This window comes from Gobio gobio (assembly GCF_949357685.1).
Source record: "Gobio gobio genome assembly, chromosome: 6".
Classification (NCBI taxonomy): Eukaryota; Metazoa; Chordata; class Actinopteri; order Cypriniformes; family Gobionidae; genus Gobio; species Gobio gobio.
The window spans coordinates 35,797,916-35,819,077 of NC_137102.1; positions in this window are offsets into that span (position 1 = coordinate 35,797,916).

Sequence of the window (21,162 nt, forward strand, 5' to 3'; positions counted from 1 at the left end):
GCTTTAATGTTAAACACACAACTAAGTACAGTGCAGCAGTAATGGCTCTTATGTTGTCCTCCAAAAACGTCAAAAAGAAGTGCTCAACACATTCGGGAAACACAGGCGTATATGGTGAGTTGCCCTGTATTTCGGTATCCCCTCTAATCTGGATTGCAAAGTGGCACAGAGTTTGGAGAGCTCCAGGCTGCGAGAGGGCGGTGGTCGCACAAATCCATCCAGACAACTCGTCAACAATGCCGTCTTCCTCATCAGATATGAGTTCAATGGTCGCGTACTTCCAAATGTCCATCTCATCCTCAGCCAGCACACTTCGTCTCGCTTCCAGCAACTGTAATACAATCCATAAAGACAATAAGCAACCTGAAAAATACTCACATTGACAAAAAACGGATCTAATATAATAAATCACCCTGGGACTCCGAGCTAAACTCTTCGCAGTTTCCGCCTACGATGCAAGTTCAGGTTGTTTGTATCTGAAGCTCCGGTTTATCGATTCATAATCCGTCTTACAGGCAGCTGGAAAACAATTACATGAGACTGGTATTAATAAAAACAGTCACGGTAAAATTAAACAAGGAATGAGAAAAACATTAGAAGTTATACTTACACACAATGTCGTCATGATCAGCGGTTAAATCTGGACTCGCGGAAATCGCTCCAAGTAGATAAGAGGTCACGGCTTCGTTATGAGGTGAGGATAGTCTGTGAAAACAAAATGTGCAGTTTTAAGCTCGGATCTATTTACGCATCCATTTCCCTATACAGCTGAATAAAAGCATATTCTTTAAATCGTAACGTTACATTACCCATGCTCTGGTTCATAGCGCCTGCAGTTTGCCTCAGAGTTGTGAAGACGCCGGACAGCCTCCTGAAATGAAAATTAGTCGAAAAAATTGGTCGCGTCCATGCAGAGGAGTTGAAGGGGAGCTGAAGGCGAGACGGCGTCCTGTCATTGTTGATCACGAAAAAGCAAAGCAGCAAAAACACAGGAAATGTAAAAAAAAAAAAAAAAGTCCAAAACACGTCTGTTTAAAGCTCGTCTTCACGTCTTGTACGCGTCATGGCCATGACCTCGCACGTGATAGGACGAGGGCGAGAAGCTCGTCGGGCTCCTCCAATCACATGCAAGGTCATTGTTATAAGGAATATCTCGTGAGACGTGCTCGCATACCTATGAGCAAACGGTGTGCATATTAAACTCTGTGTGATATCAACACGGTGTGCTGTCAGTTGAAAGATGGAAGTCCCAAGACTGAAGAAACGACCTCTGCACTTCTGTGAACATTGCAACACTGAACTGTGTCATACACAGTATTTTGACCACAGAAAGCGCTATTTCAAAAATGGAGTTTGGGAGAAAAAAAAAATTTGATTTATCCACCACACTATGCACCAATTATCCACACTATGCACAGTATTTGAGCTCTAGGAAACTGTGATGTAATTACACAATTATGGAAAGCCATAAAATGTTGTTTGATGTTATTTGCATAGAATGCACATTTTGAGCCTGATTAAAACTCTGTTAAAACAATTCAAATTTTTGAAATAAATTATTTTGTGTGTATTTTTTTTTACATAACATTGGTTATTGCTAATGACATACAGAGTAATTAATCTACACTGTGAGCCCGGACAAGTTGAATCTACTTAAAAAATTGGAGCAAACTGGTTGCCCTAAAAATGTAGTAATGTGAACTAAAACGAGTACATTTAACTTAAAATGTTTTAGTTTAAAAAATTCAGAACCTAGATAAAACTCCCCCTGCTGCTACTCTGATTTGCATTTGTGTAGCTCACAGCATGTTCATTTACATGTTAAAGCCTCCCCTCGAATTAAGGGGAGGGGGGGAGGGGGGTCATGGGGGGACAACTGCCAAGCAAGGCCCACGTCAATTTCCGACAATTTCCGGCAGTTTTCGGTGTTGCCTGCAAATTGCCGTGCACAGTCATAAACCTGAAGTTCCACGGCAATCTACAGTGCCACATACTGACGAAAATCCCACTTTTCATGCAGTGAACCAGGAAACCTGACAGAACATGACAAACTGAGAAACATGACAGTAAACATGACACTGAACATGATAAATTAAACATGAACATGAACCAACACCAAAACACCATGTGACACCGGGGAAATTGAGAAAGTTGAAGAAAGGGGCCATTCCTGCTCTTTTTTCCTGGAATAATTTTCAAATACCGGCACCGAGGGCTAGCGTGTGGGAGCGGATAGCCCTCCTCCAGTCCATGACATCGACTCAGAAGAAGAGATGGAGGTGGCTACCCTGGCACCAGATCATGATTACTGTATACTCCTACAACAGCAATGGTTGCAGATCAATTCGCTGACGAAAACGATACACTTCCCCAGAAAGTACAGGCTCTCCAGCTGCGGAGTTGTTTTGGACTGAAGTGCTTTGCTGGTTTGGACAAGGATTTCCGATTATAAACCAGGAAGCTGATGTCTAGTACCATATTAACAGTGATGGACAAAAAATCACGCAAGTCATGTACTTTAGTGAAAGTAAAGATCCACCTTACAAGAGGAAGAGTATTTTCCTTCAAGTGTACATCAAATATCAAGTAAAAGTAATGTAATTTATGACTAACATAAAGATATGATCAGGCCCAAACTTGTGCTACCTACAGCACTCAGTCAGATGTGTAGACACAACCTTTTATTTACAAATTTAGAAAGTAGAGTAAAAATTAAGATAATTGATCATGTGTAACTAAATTAGTCTACCATGACTAACAACAATGTTATTTTTGTGTATTTTGTTTAAAAGATTCCATTCTTATGACCACCTGATGGCATTCTGGAGGCTCATCGAACCAGCAACATCAAGGATGATCCATGTGACAAGTGTGGCAAGAGAAGCATCGGCCTCTGTGGCAGATAAGACAACATCGAACAGATCAACTAAGTTGCTGCCCATAGATGAGTTATTACTTTTTCTAAATTATCTATCAACCGGATGCACACAGAGACAGCTTGGCCACCAATTTAACATCCATCGGACAACAGCCAGCAGGATCATCACAACCTGGGCCAACTTTATTTACTGTGTACTGAAAGCTGTGTGCATCTGGATGACACCTAAAGAAATTACAGCCAACCTAACTCCTGATTTCAAGGAATATGCAGACACTCAGGTCATTGTTGACTGCACAGAACTGCGGTGCCAATCTCCATCCTCACTTGTGCTACAGAGTGAGGTGTACTCGCACTACAAATCACACTGTACCTTCAAGGCCATGATTGGCATGGCACCACATTGTCATCTGACATTTGTTTCTGCACTCTATGGGGGCTCTATCAGTGACCATGAGCTCTTCAGATTGTCGGGCATCATACCTCTCCTGTCCCCTGACATGGCTGTGATGGTGGACAAGGGCTTTAGGGTGGACAACCTTGTGCCAGGAAAACTTCCTAGGCCTGCCTTCTGCTCCAACAAGGAACAAATGGCAGCACAGGACGTCCTGGAGACCCAGTCAATCGTGCAGCTGCGAGTTCATGTTGAAAGGCTTATCAGGCAGGTTAAGGAGAACAAACTTTTTGACACTGTAATCCCTTTGTCTATTTCAGGGAGCATTAGCCAACTTTTCACTGTAGCTTGTATCTTGTGCAACAACCAAAATGGACCTCTGGCCAAAGACTGGAGAGAACTTAAGAGCCAGGTAGAAATCTGACTGTTTACTTCATGGCTGGCTGCTCCTCTTCCTCATTTTCCTTCTTTTTTTCTACAAAACAATATACTGATTCACACCACAATTTAGTTTTGGCTTACATTTACTGACTTTTTTAATTAATAAATTATTTATTTGAAATCTATATTAACTTGGTCTCCCTTTGTGTTATTTAATTTCCCCTCAAGTGGGCCTGACTCATTGAATATTAGTTTAACATCTAGCAATACATTGGTGTGAGTTCACCTTTGCTGTGTACACTTTAAGTCAAGTGGTCAATCCTAAAAATGTTTAAAGCACTGTTTAGCACATATTTTCTGATTAGTAACTTGACACATTTAAATTTACTTAAAACAACCCACTTGAAGGCCTCACACTATAATGAGATATCAACAAGAACAAGACAGTTTTAAAAGTTATTGTTTACTGATAATTGTCCTTCATTTTCAGATGTGGATAATCCACATAGATCTTAACGTTTGGACATTTTATTTCCACAAGGCAGAATTCAGTACTTTCTTTTGGGTCAAAGACAACCCCATCTGGGGATGTACCTAGCCATGGCGTGTCGGGGAGTATAATGAAGCCACAAGGATAGTAGTTCACTCTCTTGAGCTTGCAGTACTCTTCGATGGCATCAGCTTCCATTTGGAGACCCCTCTTCATTGCTGCTGTCTGACGGACCCCTTTGAGCAGCCGGTCTGCCATCTTATCTAAGGTGCATGGTTTAGCATGGCATATTTCCCAAAATGTGAGGAATTGAGTCTGGGTTTTCTCAGTCTATGCCAGTGTGTTGATGTACTTTGACTCCTAGTTGCATCCTCTATTTTGTTAGCCATCTCCTAGGTAACCTCAAGTGACTTGAAGTGCAGCTGTTGATGCTCAGTGAAAACAAACATACTGCATGATGTCTCCAGTCTGCAGCCAGCCAATGGCAAATCTGGGCATGGTGGAGCTTCATGGTGAGCAACAGGGCGACTTGGGTTGCTTGGGTATGACAGGGGACTGCCTGCTTGTACCAAACCGAGTGCAGAGTCCACTAGTGGCACCTCACAGGTGATACCCATTGTACAAATGGTTGGTGCAGAAACAGGGGTGAATTCTTTGTAGATCTCTGCCACTCTGAGAATGGACAGGTCCAGCAACTCTCCACTGATGGCTTTGTACAGTGTTGACCTATTTGAAACAAATTGAGAAACATGAATAAATATTCAATATTTTAAAGAATGTCGGTAACTAGACAGTTGACAGTAGCCATTGACTTTCATAGTATATTTTCCTACTATAGAATATATTTTCCTAATAACTACATATTATATTATTATAATATAATATTATCATTATTAGTAATTATAAAAATTCTCACCTTACTCCCTCGGCCATGGTCCTCTGCTTTGGTTTGGCAGACATCACAGCCATCTTCTTGACGGGACCTGGTTTGACACCCTGTGAATATAGGCCATAAGCAGTGATAAGCGTATGTGATATGTGTGTGTAGATGTAGTATTGAAATTATTGTTACATTATCCCAAGACTTGCCAGGGTTCTTGGCTTGTGCAACTGTTGTTCACTCTCCGTACAGCTCAAAACTGGTGGAACAACTGGAATGTCTAGCTGAGAATAATGTGCAGACTGGAAAAGTAGAGCCACACAATGGTTACAGAGCACTGATCCAGCTACACATGTACAGCTGTGATGTACATGTTCAACAGGGATTGAGTCCTTCAGCCCCACCTATAACAAGATGTTAAAAAAAATATTTAAAAAAGAGTAGCATAACTGATTTGTCATATATTTATATGGACTACTCAAGTAAGCTACTATTTATTTTTGTACACTGTTAGTTAAAATAGCTAGTAAAAACTTTTTTTCTTGTAAACACTGTTAGTAAAGGGATTAATAATGTTTTTATTTTAATGTGGTCAGTGGAGCAGTCTATTTGATTTACAGGTACACTCAGAATCCCCACTTAAAAAGTACCAAGATTGCAGTATACCTACGTAGACTTAGCAGGTTTACATAAACTTCTATACCTATCTTATGTGTTTCACCTTTCACCTGGGATGTTCAGCATACCTGGAAAAACAAACTATACTACACCACTGATTGCTGTTAGTGAAAACATAGTAGTAACGTAGCACTAAGCGTACACTGGTCGTTTTTAACGTGAATGGGGGACATGGTCAACCAAATGAACATGGTTAACCTAGAGCAAAGAACCAAAAGAACACGATAGCCCAGGAACATGGGTAACCATCTTAACGCTACACTCATCCTACACTTAAACTGTGAGGTGGTTTAGATCTGTCCATTGACATGACTCCTGTCAGTGGATATTTCTTGGACACTGAGAGTAAATACAAAACCCAAATTAAAAATGCACACAACCAGTTGATAATCATATCAACATAACAAGGTATTTAATAACACTATTAAAATATGTCGTAATATTGACACGATTTGATGTGAGTTAAAATACTTGGCTGTTAGCTAGTCTATCTGTGCGTTCACACCGCCGCCGGCGAGAGCGTCAAAGTGGCCGGAAGTCATTCATTCTCAATGGGAGCCCGGCGGCGAGCTCCGGCGAGAGCGGCGCGGCGCGTCTTGGACGATTTGGGCGTCGAGGAGAGTTGGGATCAGGTCAACTTTATGGTAATGAGCTACGACGCGCTTCGGCGGCAGCCGGCGGCAACCAATGGGAATGTAGAAGTGCTCCGCTTGAGATGATTCCAGAGAACGCAGCGCTGTAAACTTTGGTTCCGACCACATTAGTTCCCAAGCAAAATAGAGAGAGGTTGATCACTGCTGGTGCGGCTGGTTTGATAAGAAGATGCGCAACATTATTTATACACCACACAAATGGCTTTTAATTGGTTTATTTCGTTAGCAAACATGTAACTATATTTGTTAAGTTCTTTCCATCGATCTGCTTTTTTTAACTTTCACATTTAAATGATTTCATGAGGTTATATTATACGGTTATATCCTACTTGTGGTCAGTCAGCACAAACGCCGATCAACATGAGTGTTTGCTTTGCAGCCCCTTTAAATGCAGTTTCAAAAAAGACCAAGCATTCGATCTACGTCAGAGCGGCAGCGCGTCCACGAATCTTCTACAGCGTCGATGGCAGGGCGGCCAGAGCGAAGTTTGACGCTCTCGCCGGCGGCGGTGTGAACGCACAGTATGTCTAACGTTAACAGCTGATCTTGCCGATAACAGCTGATCTGGCTGCTAACAGCTGAGGTATTGCTACTCACATTCAAAGTTGTGGATGTAACTTGATATGTACAATCTAAATCCTTTTTCACGCTTGCAACCAGGTGCAGGTGAACAGTGGTCGACAATCCTGTAGACGACGTTCACGTCAATTTTCGGGAGGCCTTGTAGACAACGTGAAATGTGAAATATGCCATCTTTCGCAATCAAAACCTGTCGTCTAGCTGCTATAGCAATGCCACGAACCGGAAATGGTCGACTGGACGCTCAAGTTACGTGCACGTAGCCTATTATATCGGAAAATAAGCCCCGGAAACTGTCACTGAGCTAGACAAATTCAGAGGGCATGGTCTTAACTGGGCGAGCTCATGAATAGTAATGAGCTCAGACAACACCACGTCAGACTGACCAGCTTTTGTAATTGACCTGATTTCTCTGCTTATTTCTTTTCAGTTGCTAGAGCTGACAGAGGAGGTAGCAGTTCATTTTCACATTTACGACATAACACAAACACATATGGACTCTAAGATATTTAAAAAAAATACAAGTAAAAATGGTTTGGTGTGGCAGGGCACCTTTAAAATGATCTGCTGTTTCCAAATTGTGGCCATATAATTTCAAGTTCTGTTTGTTTATCCCTTTCTTCTTGTGACAAGATTTACTTGGAGAAAGCTTAAAGACTCAATTGTATGACCATTGTTCTACTTTTCTTATTGCTTCTTTGATTTTACTTATCACACCTATGGGATCTTGTCCTCTTGCCCAGATGGCACCATCATCTGCATACAGAGCTGACCCAATCCTTCTGTCCAGAATCATAAAAATATCAGTAATCATAACATTATGATTAAATAAAACTGGACTTATAACGCTTGTGGAATTCCATTAGTAATTTCAAATTCCTCAGACACATCTGGTCCTACTTTAACTCTAAATCTTACCCTTCCCTCCACATGGAGTCATAAGCCTTTTCAATATCAAAGAATACAATATTCATTAATTTAATTGTTTCATTTTAAATATTTTCTCTATCTCATTGCTTTAACAACAGCATCCATCGTATAACGTCCTTTTCTGAAACCACTTTGGTATGGTGAAAATAATCCTCCTTATACTGCGGGGCCGTTGAATGCTTGAATCTGATTGGCTGATGAACGTTCTGAGGTGTGCAATTATTTTCTGGGAAACGCACAGTGAACGTAGTTCCAGGCAGCTCTCTTGACAGCATTACAGTTCCATATCAATTCGCATAGTTAACTGTAATAATGGAAATTACAGGACTAAAAAAAACAACATGACAGACGATTTTCCTAAAGTACATTTTTACAATTCAACTTTTTTTATTGTTCAACATTCAAAACTTCAAAGTACATCACCACCGCATTCAGTAATCATCTTTGCGATAAAACATTCAGCCACTAGTTTGCATCAGTGGAATACAATCATAACAAAAGCACATGGAAATTAAACAGTTGTTAATTATTCAAACCATTTTTATATGTTGCCAAAAATGATCCCATGTTTTTTTTTATTTCTCTCTCACTATGCAGTCTCCCTAACATGTTCTCATATGAAGCTATTTCAATCATACCATCAATCCAATCTTTCAAGTCTAGGGCTTTGGGGCATTTCCAATTGCGTAAAATCATCCTGGCAGCTGTAATACAACCAATCTTAATTAGGGTAAATACATTTTTTGTTATGTTGGGTACCACTGATTTATCTCCAAGAAGGCATAGACATTGTTCCACAGGTAAATTAGATCCCATCCACTCTTCAATTACTCCCAGAATTTTACACCAGAATGGGTGAACTAAGGAACATTCCCAAATCATATGTAAATAAGTACCCTCTTCTTCCTTACATTTCCAGCATAGATTATTTCTTGCTATACCCATTCTGTAAAGCCTAGATGGTGTATAATAATATCTATGTACTACTTTGTAATGAATGAATTTCCCCCTAGCTTCCCTTATATTCTTACCCACATTAGAAATTATATACAGCCAGTCGTTTTCCTGGATATCTATCCCCAAATCCTTCTGCCATATAGTTTTCAGACTATTACAGGTATCTGCAGTTACATTAAGCATTGATTTGTTACACATAGAAGCAGTCTGAGCTTCACGTGGCAGCTGAAGATAGGCATAAACAGGGTTATCACTTGTATTGAATTTGTTTTAGGTACAGTGTCTAATCTGCAGATATTTCTAAAAATGTCCCTGGCCCTCAATATTATATTTTTCCACTAATTCAGAGTATGACATACAAATTCCATTCTCATACAGATCACCAATTACAGTTATTCCTTTAATATGCCATTGTTTCCAAAACACCCCTGATTTACCTATGCAAATTTCAGGATTCTTCCACAAAGATGCATATGACTGTCTATAATGTGATGTCCTGCACACTTTATGAATTTTGCTCAATACAAACATTGTATTGAGTGTATTGTCACTGGATTTGAGTCCCGTTTAGCTCCAGAGCATTGTGAAAGAATGTTAATGGGCTGAAATGGGGAGGCCAGTTTCTGTTCCATCTTGATCCAGTCCAACTCAGAATCTGTCTCATCCCAATGTTTAGCCAGTTTGGCCATTTCGAAAGAGAGATTGTACATTCTCACACCGGGTAATCCAAGGCCCCCCCTTGTCCCTTGGGGAGGTCAATTTACTCATTTTAATCCTCTGTCTTTTTCCTTCCCATAAAAAGTCCTTAATAATTTTGTCATATCTTTTAAAGATAGAGTCTGGGATGTTTACAGGTATCATCATGGATATATAATTGAACTGTGGAGCAATTGACAATATTTACTTTCCCCCACAGAGAGTTTCAGCTGTTCCCATTTGTCCACATTACTTTTAATCTTTGACAGCAATGGTTCATAGTTCAACATCATTATATCCCCCAAGTTCTGTGTTAGTTTAACCCCAAGGTATACTTCATACCTTTTGGAATCCATTTAAAGCCGAATTGTGTCACTGTGTGGGAATGACATGTTCTAGATACTGGCATAGCCTCCGATTTCTCCCAATTTATTTTGTATCCTGATACACTTGAATATAATTTAATAATGCTCATTAATGGAGGTAATGATTTTAGAGGATCATGAGATAACAACAAAATATCATCCGCATATAACATTAACTTGTGCTCTATTACTTCCTCTACCCCCCTTACTCCCATAATGTTTGGGTCTGCCCTTATCATAATGGCCAGAGGCTCTAAAACTATTGTAAATAACAACGGGGACAATGGGCATCCCTGACGGGTACCTCTTGAGATTGTAAAAAACGAGGACGTTTTTGGGTGTTTTCTGAAGAATTTAGCCACATCAGATGAATTATCCATCTCATATTATCGACTGATGATCTTATAAATTATACTTGGTAGAGCCTTTTCTAATCGTAGTGCTAAAATTTTTGCCAACACCTTACAGTCCACATTAATAAGACTTACTGGCCTAAAATTAGCCGGATCAGTTAGATCCCTATCTTTTTTAGGTATTAATGTAATCAACGCTTCCATGAAAGTCTTAGGCAATTCTTCAGCTTCAAACGCCTCTATATAAACTTATTTTAGAATTGGGGCCATTATGTCAACATATTTCCTATAATATTCAGCTGGAAACCTGTCCACCCCTGGTGATTTACCAGATGTCATAGATGTTATTGCAGCTTTGACCTCCTCTTCTGTAATGGGAAGGTCTAGAGACTCAGATTGCAATACATCTAATTTAGGTAAATCTATATTAGAAAAAAATCGTTTCAGTTTTTCTCCATCCAGACTACCTGAAGATGTATATAAATGTTTATAAAACTTCTGAAAAACCTAATTTATTTATTTTGTCAGTGATACCATGGTATCTGCTTTCTTAATTGCCGGAATAATGTTAGCAGCATTTTGTTGTTTTAATTGTCTGGACAGGAGCTTGCCTGCTTTTTCACCTCCTTCTTAAAACCTGGTCCATAGCCTGAATAGTGCATATTCAGCTTTTTTATTATGTATATCATGTAATTGAAATTTGTATTTACAAATATCTTGATATGAATCATTAGAGTAGCGTTTAGCCAGCTCTTTCTCCAGTGTACAAATTGTTGCTTCCAAGTTCTTAACCAAGTCTCTTCCTTCCTTTTTCTTTCTAGCTGCGTGTGCATTTTCCCTCTAATGTATGCCTTTGAGGCCTCCCATACAGATGCCAATCTATCAGTACTTCCTACATTCAATTTAAAGAAGAAGGTCAGATCATCAGCCAATAATGTGCTAAACTCTTCATCTTGTAATAATGCAGTAGTTAATCGCCATCTTCCTTTTCTACAATTTTCTGTATTTAGAGCTATATCCAATTCTACAGTCGCATGGTCTGACAATACTCCAATTTACAATTTAGTACCTGATCAGTGATAGAATTAGAAAGTAAGAAAAAATCTATCCTAGAGTGAGATTTATGGCAATGAGAATAAAAAGTATACTCTCTTTCTGTTGGCACCCCAGGTAAAAATTTGTATTAATGTGCATAAAGAAGCCAAGTATAAATGTATAAATGGATGCAGAGAAGGCGTTCGATAGAGTGGAATGGGAATATCTTTTTGAGACTTTGCATAGATTCAGGTTCGGCAGTTCCTTTTTATCCTGGGTGAGGCTTTTGTACGCCTGCCCTTCAGCTATGGTGCTCACTAAAAACACTTATTCAAAACCGTTCAGTTTACACCGTGGCACCCGCCAGGGTTGTCCCCTCAGCCCCCTCCTTTTTGTGTTACCAATTGAACCATTAGCTATAGCTATAAGAAGTAATCAGTCTATTCACGGCATCTTGAGGTGGGGCACTGAGCACAAATTGTCTCTTTATGCCGATGTTCTCTTGCTGTTTGTCTCTAGGGCTGAAACGACTATTCCTCATATTATGGATCTTCTGATTAAATTTGGGGAGGTGTCAGGTTATAAACTAAACGTTCACACAGTGAATTACTCCCACTTAATCTAATTGATTCTGTTTAAGATAAATAAGATTGCTAAGCATAATTTTGTTTATCTTGGTATTACCATTACAAGGAAAATTTGTGACTTTTTCAAAGAAAATTTTACTAAACTGCAATTGAAAATTCAACAGGAATTGTCTAAATGGTCACCTCTTTTCCTTTCACTAGTCGGGAGAGTGAATGTGGTCAAAATGTCTATACTACCTACTTATATTTATTCAAAGTCTTCCTGTGTACATCCCCAATGTTTATTTTAAAAAGCTTGATTCTGTAATTTCATCATTTATTTGGAGTAGCAAAAAGCCACGTTTGCGTAAAGAACATTTGCAGAAATTGAAACAAGATGGTGGTCTGGCTCTGGGCTGCCAATCTATGTTGTCTGTCCTTTTGGGTGCATTACTCAGACAACAGTGGGCCTGCATGGGCGGAGATGGAGAGGCTCTCTTCTGACTCCTTGTTGCTGCTGGCTGTAATTGGTGCATCAATTCCGTTATCTAAAAACCTGACAATTAGCAACCCTATTGTTCAAAATTCTATTAAAATATGTGTTCAGTTTAAACTAAACCCCTGCTCAGAGCTTAACTCCAACCACTGGCAATTTTTGAAAAATGCTGGAAAAGTGGACAGAGCCCAGCGGAGACAGAGGGGACGAACCGAGGGCGGGGCTGAGCGGAGGGTGTGCACCTGAGACCCGCAGTGACGGGTTGATTGGTAGCTGTCTGACTCACGAGTCGCAAAGATGGAGAATGACTGGAGTGACGCCAGCTTTGCAACTGAGCGGTCATTCTCCTACCTTCACCTGAAGTGTAGGAGGGTGAAAGGTCTGTAGACACAAACCCGGAGCCTAATGCGAGCCGCTGGCTTAAACTGCGTTAACTCCCGATGCCGACGATGCTAGCGAAACAGCAGCGCAAGAGAACTGACCTAATCTATGAACAGTCAAATCCTTACACTGAATGCCACTAAAAATAGATCAGATATCTGATATACATACGATGTATTTTCATTCAAATGAACTGAATCAATAAGTTCAGACCTAAAAGCCTATTATAAACGGATTTCCTCAAATAAGTTAGACTATATACGCCAGCACGTAACGGTATTGTTATTCGTTACCGAGGCAACCACTAACGTGTCAGGGTTTTAAAGCGTGTCTCATGTATGAAAAGTATCTGTACACATGACGGGCGGCAATAATATCGCAAGAAGGGCCTAACGTGTACTGACAACTGCATTATTTAACCGTATTTTCTTCATTACAATGTTAAAGCAAGTGTCAAGTGAGTTTCATTCATAATGTTTCTACTTCATGTAACATGACAGTTCATACTGGAGTGAAGCCGTTCTCATCATGTGATTGGGGAAAACATTTCTGAGGGCGTGGTGAGCTCGTGCAAGGGGGCGCGGATAGTGAGCCGTTGGAAGAACCATCCTACGTCACGATGTACCACAACGTCCAATAGGAAAATTCAACTGCAGTAGCCACCGTTCAACCTTAAGAGAGCAGCACTTTGGCGGTTTTACACCATATTTTATAGAATTAAAACACTTTATACTCAAATGTCAAAACATTTACTCGAATCAATGAACAGCATTAATAAAGCCCCAGTATTACAGAACATTAACTAAAAAAAGTTGGTTTAGGGTTTAGTTACACTTTAAGGATGAGTTTGTTAACTCCAATAGCATCTAATAACTTTTTCCCACCATCAATGCTGGATGCCGCGTTTGACCGGCAGCGGCAGGGACTGAATTTTTTTAATGATTCATTTATGGACAACAAATTTGGTCAAAAAATCCTTTCAGCAGTTGTCTGATAAATACAATCTATCAGCTTCAAATTTGTTTTGATATTTACAGGTCCGGCACTTAATGTGGCAGTTTGGGTTAGAATTAAGTCCGACTACGCCACCCGGAAATGGCCCGGGAACCCACAGATGAATTTAAATACTCAAAGCGCGCAGATACGCAGTGGCTGAGTCAGATAACAGACAATGATGATGGTATAAAACAATTTATTCGAAAACACCATTCAATAAAACACAGCACAATCTTTAATGAGAAATACTAAAACCAGATAGGTCCAACACACACACACACACACACACACACACACCTACCACTTCAGAACCTGGGGAATTCGTCCTGACTATCAGGTCAACACAGCAAACACTCGTGCTCTCTCACAACACTCCACACGCTGTGAACACTGCAGACTGTCAATCAAACCACCACCACACCCAGAAGACTTCAGGGACCACAGGTACCCCAGATTCTGAAGGGAAGAGACAAAAATCAATCAATATGACAAAAACACACACACACTTTCCACGTAAAATTGTCAATGAAGCATACAATCACGTACGGCCAGAAAAGGCCAGCCCTTCTCTCAGTCACAATATCAGCTACTCTGCTGATGCTCGTGGCCAGTAATCAGTAAAATAGCGGGCTCAATAAGGGATCATTCCCTTATACTTCAAGACACGACTAAACCCAAAATCACAAACAGAAAATCAATTAAACACAGAAAAGAACAAAAAAAAGAAATACAAAACCCAGACGAAACTACTAATAAACACCCAAACATCAGGGTGCCACCGTGGATCTTCGTCGCTACAAAGTTACCACCCACTTCTCGTCCTCAGTCCAAAATCACAGCCCCAGTGTGGATTATGGCAGGCTGCACGTCCGCGTAGACCAATTTGGGCGTCGTCCTTCAACGGATGGAAACAGTCACACTGTCGAGTTAGAATTCTCATACGAGTTCATAGAAAGAGCACAGAACAAGAGACGGACGCACGAGACGGCGCTTTACGAGAAAAACACCACCCAGTCCGTCCGAAGTCGTCCAATGTCACACGCAGATAGGAATAACAGAAAGTAGCATAAGCCGACAGCGTCCTCAAAGTCTGCCAAGCCTGCTGCAACACCTCCACGCCATGTACCACTGATAAAACATAACATTAGGTTTAGGAGGTGATCGACTGTTAGCTTAGGCATACAACCATTGTATCACATACCTGCGGTGAATAACTCACGCCGAGCAGTGCACTCGATGACGTGCAACAAAAGGCTCGCAATGATAGCGTTCACTCCCCGTGTCTGCCGTTCTCCTCCGCCACACTGCAAATTTAAGCGATTCCCAAATCACCTTTCCTGATCCAAACATTCACTTGTACATGCACTTGCCACCAAAAGCCCTTACCTCCTGAACCAAAACAGGCGCCCCAGAATGACGTCACTTCCCAGACCCGGAATAGTAAGCGTGCCTACATGTTCGTCGCATCTCTTTTTATATACGCGGAGACACCATATTTGGGAATTAACCCTATGAGGGCTGATTACATCACCACATTAATTTCAGGTTCCATCACGGGGTTCCCTGACAAACCTCCTAATAACGTGATGGATGATGTGATGATCTTTAACCCCACCAATAAAAAGTCTATTTCCACAATTCTCGGTTTGATTTCACGTTTAGACTCCCCTTCTATGCCTGCTATTAAGAATTCCTGGGAGCAGGATCTACAAATTAGCATCAGTGAATCAGATTGGAATGACGTTTTGAGGAAGATTCATTCATCCTCAATATGTGCGAAACATTGTCTTATTCAGTTTAAAGTGGTTCATCGGGTACATCTTCATTAATCGAAATTAGCTAAGATTTATTCTCCACTTGACCCTACCTGTGATCGGTGTAAAACAGCTTAGGCCACTCTAATACACATATTCTGGTTCTGTCCTAAACTACAACAATTTTGGGGAGGTATCTGTGAAGCACTGACTTGTGTACTTGGAGTCAAAATAACACTGAATCCATTATTATTTATTTTCGGGGTCAATACTGAGGGTTTAGCATTGCTTGCTGGGGGTCAGAAGCTCATTGTTTTTTCAACTCTGTTGGCTCAACTCTTGATCCTTCTGAAATGAAAGGATGCTGCCCCAGCCATGGTGCCACATTGGATCAAAGATATGTTGTTCCATCTAAAACTGGAGAGGATTAGATTTGTCTTGAGGGAAAGAATGAGAGTTCAGAAAATAAATGTAATCAGGTTTGGAGGCCTTTCTTAAATTTTTTTGATCAACCATCTACAAAGGTGCAAGAGTAACTTAGTTTTGTATAGTATATTCTGGCTGACTATCACTGTGGGTCTGTTCTTTTTGTTCATTTGTATTTTTGTGTCTGTGATTGACAGCGGGCACAGGGGATTGTGTTTTTGTGGGAGGGTTCCTAATTTTTTCTTTTTTTTTTCTTTGGTGCATTGTTTTGGTTTTGTAAGTATAAATTTAAAATTCAATAAATATATTAAACATAAATATAAAGTCAAGTCAAGTCAAATTTTATTTATATAGCACATTTAAAAGCAACAGAGTTACGCCAAAGTGCTGTACAATAAGACAAAGTGCATGTAAAAGAAAGCATAAAAAGAAACTAGGCAGATACACAATATAAACACTTTGACCCGATACAATCTAAGATAATAAATAATATAAAATCTACCAATATCGATCTAATCAAAAGCCAGAGAGAACAGATGAGATTTAAGAGCCGATTTAAAACTGGCTAATGAAGGAGCAGACCTCACATTGAAGGGCAGACTGTTCCAGAGTTTAGGTGCTGCAGCAGAGAAGGCCCAACCACCCTTAGTTTTGCAACAAAAACGTGGGACAGTTAAAAGAAGCTGATTACACAACCTAAGAGTTCTTTGGGGAGTGTAAGGAATCAGAAGGTCACTAATGTATTTTAGTGCAACACCAGATACACAAATACGCCTTGTACACAAATACTGCAACTTTAAAATCGATTCTGAACTTAATAGGAAGCCAATGTAAGGTCGTTAAAATGGGAGAGATGTGATCTCTCTTTTTTGTGCCGAGGTCTGTGGTAAGAGGTCTCGCTGCAGCATTTTGGACAATTTGCAGGTGAGAGATAGTAGTTTGAGGCAGGCCACAGTACAGAGAATTACAGTAGTCCAGATGTGATGTTATGAAGGCATGGATTACGGTCTCTAAGTCTTTTGGAGACAAAAATTATTTTAATTTCGCACTTGATCTCAAATGAAAGAAACTGCCCTTTACCACTGAACTGATTTGTTTTTCAAAGTTTCCTATATTTCTTAAAAATGGAACCCAATGGCAGCATATAAATTGAAAAGAGAAGCAGGCCTAAAATGGATCCTTGGGGCACAACACATAATAGGGGAACTGATGAAGAAGAAGACTTCCCCATGCTCACTGAGAAGGTTCTGTCTTTAAAGGGGTGATGAACTGAGAAATCAACTTTCCCTTGAGCTTTTCATATATAAAAGGTCATGGTAATATAAGAATATCCTGTAAGTTTCAGAGCTGAAAACTTCCTTGTTAGTCAAAGAAAAGCTTTTATTGACACCAGGCCCAGAAAACGAGAGCTCTCAGAATATGCAGACCTCTTACGTAACAGGACCTATAGACGCCTCTACAGATAAATACAGGGCTTAAAGGTGCCATGGCATGAAATTTTCATTTTATGAGGTTTTTCAACATTACTATGAGTTCCCCTAGCCTGAATATTGTCCCCAAGTGGATAGAAATGTTGATCGGTGTAAACCCGAGTTCTGGCTGTCTTTCTCTGCCTTTGAGAAAATGACAGGCCAGACGAGCCAATCCTGAAGTCTCCTGGTTTGATGTCCAAGCAGGAACGGTTACCTCCCTTTCCTCCGCCCAGAGAATCTGGCACGCCCATGCAAGCGCTCGAGAGATCATGGGTTGTGAACGAGTGAACGCTGGCAGTTTCTCAGTGTTTGGATGTACAAATGAAAACAGAAGTCTTTTTTCAGTTCCTTCTGATCTGTGATCAGTGATTTCTTATGTGTAGCTAATTATTTATTATTCGTGCACACAATGCGGCTTCTCTCTCTCCAGACAGAACGGTGTTTTCGTGTTTTCTATCTTGTGAGTCAGTGTTTTTGTATGTCCTCGTTGCGTCTATCGGTTCTAAAATGTGCATACAGTCATGAGTTTCTGCTCAACATCAGCACATCTTTAGAGATAAACCTCACACACGCCGAAGCTCGGGCTGCACTGGCCGGTGGCCTTCAACATCCCCGACCCCCAGTACTGCATCTGGCCCACAGTGGAGGCACCAAACGCGGCGTGAGATTAAGCAGAAGGGGGGTATGCGTGAGCATATCCGGGCTAGCCAGCTAACCCCACAATAAACTGGATTACATTCGATTACTGCTGTTGTGTCTTTGTTTGCGCTGTGTACTCAACGCGCGTCACTGACGCTTTTATTTTATTTAAAAAATAATGCTATTATCAACAATTTCTTTTAACTCGTTCATCTCGACAGCTGTAATGGTACTTTGCATGTGTTACAAAGTTGGTAATAATGATGAAGACGGACTCGGTGTGACTGGGACTCGTGTTTATTCAGAACTCTCAGATACAAACACAATAAACTCGCGCTGACTGACAGCGCTCTCATAACTCAGTAGTTACTATGAATAACTTTGTTAGCAATCGCTAAGCTCCATCTCTGGTACATTAGTGATGTCCGGTTCGCGAACGATCTTTCTTTTGAACCAGTTCTTTTTAGTGAACCGAATCAGTTCACCAAATCGGACTGAATCGTTCTAAACGGTTCGCGTCTCCAGTCAGCGCTGATCCATAATTTACTAAAGTTACTAACTTTCTGACATGAGTGACAGTCCCTCCGACTAGAAATAGACTAATAACCTGAAGTATATGCTGTAACTACAACAGTTCAGACATGCTGAGAACTGATGTGAAGTGAACTCAGGTCCATCCGTCTCTCTGGCAGCAGCTCATGCCTGCTCGTGCCTCGTAGACCTTGTTAAACCACGCCCCCTCCGCTCATTTAAAATGCAAAGATGTCAGCCAATCACAACAGTGGGCGTTTTTCCTGAAGTCTCACAGCGGACACGCCTCTTGAAGCAGGGCATTCAGCCACAGGGCAAACAGCAGTATAGAAAAAATGCCTTTTATTTCTAAATTATGACATTTTATGATGTAAAAGTCATATTAACAATATAAGTACACCTCAGGAAACATTATAAAATAATAGAAAAATGCCATGCCATGGGACCTTTAAAGTATTCCGGCGCCGTGCCGGATCTCCGGCGTGCGGCGTTTGGCTGCGGAGAAAAATTCTATAAATAAAAAACTGTGTTGATATCACATCCGAGTTCATGAGAGTAACATGCAGAGTCAGCTGGCATTGGTGTTGATGTCGCCAACGAGCACACACTTCCAGCCAATCACCGATCAACAGGCAGACGCGCTCATTCATGACTGAAGGGTTTTTAGCGCGATATCTTGTATATTCAAGTGATCGCAATGCTAAAGTGGCATAAATATACAGTTGTATCTGCATAAAGAAGTTATATCTGTATTAGAGTAAAGGGTGGGAGAGTGATCCAGCGTGGATTACACCTCTTTATTAACACAACCAACTCTGAGAGCCCAGTTGAATGGCTTTAATTGAATGACGAAAGTGACTATGACCCCTGTCCATCATCGTGTGCACACTGTCCAGGACATCTGCAAGTTTTAAACCGTAGTCCTCATCCCCCACAGCTGCTGAAAGAGGTTTTAATCAACGATTATTCAGTTTTGACTGATCAATGCATGACGCATTTTGGCAGTGGTGTGTGAATTAACGTGTGTGAAACAGTGGCTTAGCCATCATTTTATTTTTGAAGGGTCCCATCTAAAAAAATAGGGGACCGCAATATATTATATAGGCGATATATATATGACATGCTGTCATATATATATGACATTAAATAATTTAGCCTACTTAATTTTGTTATTATGGAAAATGATGCGCTCGAAATGTGAATCATTGTCTGTCAGTCATTTTGCGGGACCATAAAGAAAAATGCCACGTCAATATTGAAAATGTTTGCATCTTAAACCATGAGGGCAGGCCAGTGGATATCATATAGCAATGTGCAAACTTTGCGCGAGTGTTATGCCGGTGAGGGTCTTAAACGCCAGTCAATTATTCAAAGTGAAAGTAAAAAAACGAACCGTTTATCTGACGCTGCATTACGGGCGCATATTCTATTAGAGATGACGAGAGCTTAGCCTAATCAAATTTATTTTTTAATATTTCACTGGTGGCCTATTGTGGGGGGAAAAAAATCTATTTTCGTGAATCGAGAAGTATTTCGTGTTAAACAAGTTGTTTTTGTGTTTTTATTGTGGGGCTTTTCTTATGAATTGTAGTAGGCCTAGCTAATATTAATTTAATAATAAAAGTAGCCTAATCATAATAATAATTTAATATGCTTCCGTGCATGTTTAAAATATCCGACTGAACTTCAAACTTCCAGCGATGTCTGTGAAAAAGTGATGTGTGCTTGACAAGCTCACACCTCTGTTCGCCGTGCGCTCAATCCATTATTTTATTTTAAGCAATCAGTAATCTGGGGGGCCAGGCATGTAAATGAAGGGGCCTAGTGGCTATGTCCCTGGTGTGAAATGCCTGCAAATTACATTGTTTTTTCCGATCTCTTATATTTGTACTTTTTGCACACAAATTGCCTTATTCTTAGCCTACTGTTGACATTGAAAATTATGTTTTTCTGAGGGTTTAGTCAATTAATTTCCTGATTGCCGTTTTGACAGTTTCCACCTGAGCATTTTATTCTCTTTAATGTAGGCCTATTTGCCCTGTTTTGATCCAATTTCCTGAGATTTGTTTGTTTGTTTGTCATCAACATTTTTTGGCGCTCTCCAACACACAACGAGCTTCCCCCGAACCCCCGTAGAGGGACAGATGTCCACCCAACATAGCTTTACAAAATCCTGTGGGAAAAACTGATCATGATCATTATGAACTTTACTCAAGTCTAGTACAACAATGTTCCTCAAAGTCAGTAAAGTTGATAAAGCCAAATTAAAATGTCATTGAACAAACTAGATTTGGGCTAAACCCCGAATCTGTAAAATGTCTGGCTCCGCCCCTGGCAGATACATGATTATAGTGTTGTTTTTTCTTTTGTTTGCCAAATAACGTATTTGTCCACCCATCCAGCCCCCAACCCCACTGAAAAAAAAAAAGTTCAGGCGCAGGATTTTTTTTTTGTTTTAACCCCTGTAAATATGCTTCTGTAGCCCCGCCCACCGACTCGTGAGCTAAGGATTGCGCTACCAAGCTATAAACATGGCGTTGCAGTCTCTGCATAAGCTTCCTTCTGAACAAACACTTACGTGAGTAGGCTAAAAGATGGTTTTTTATATGTGTTAGTTTTGCATAACATTACA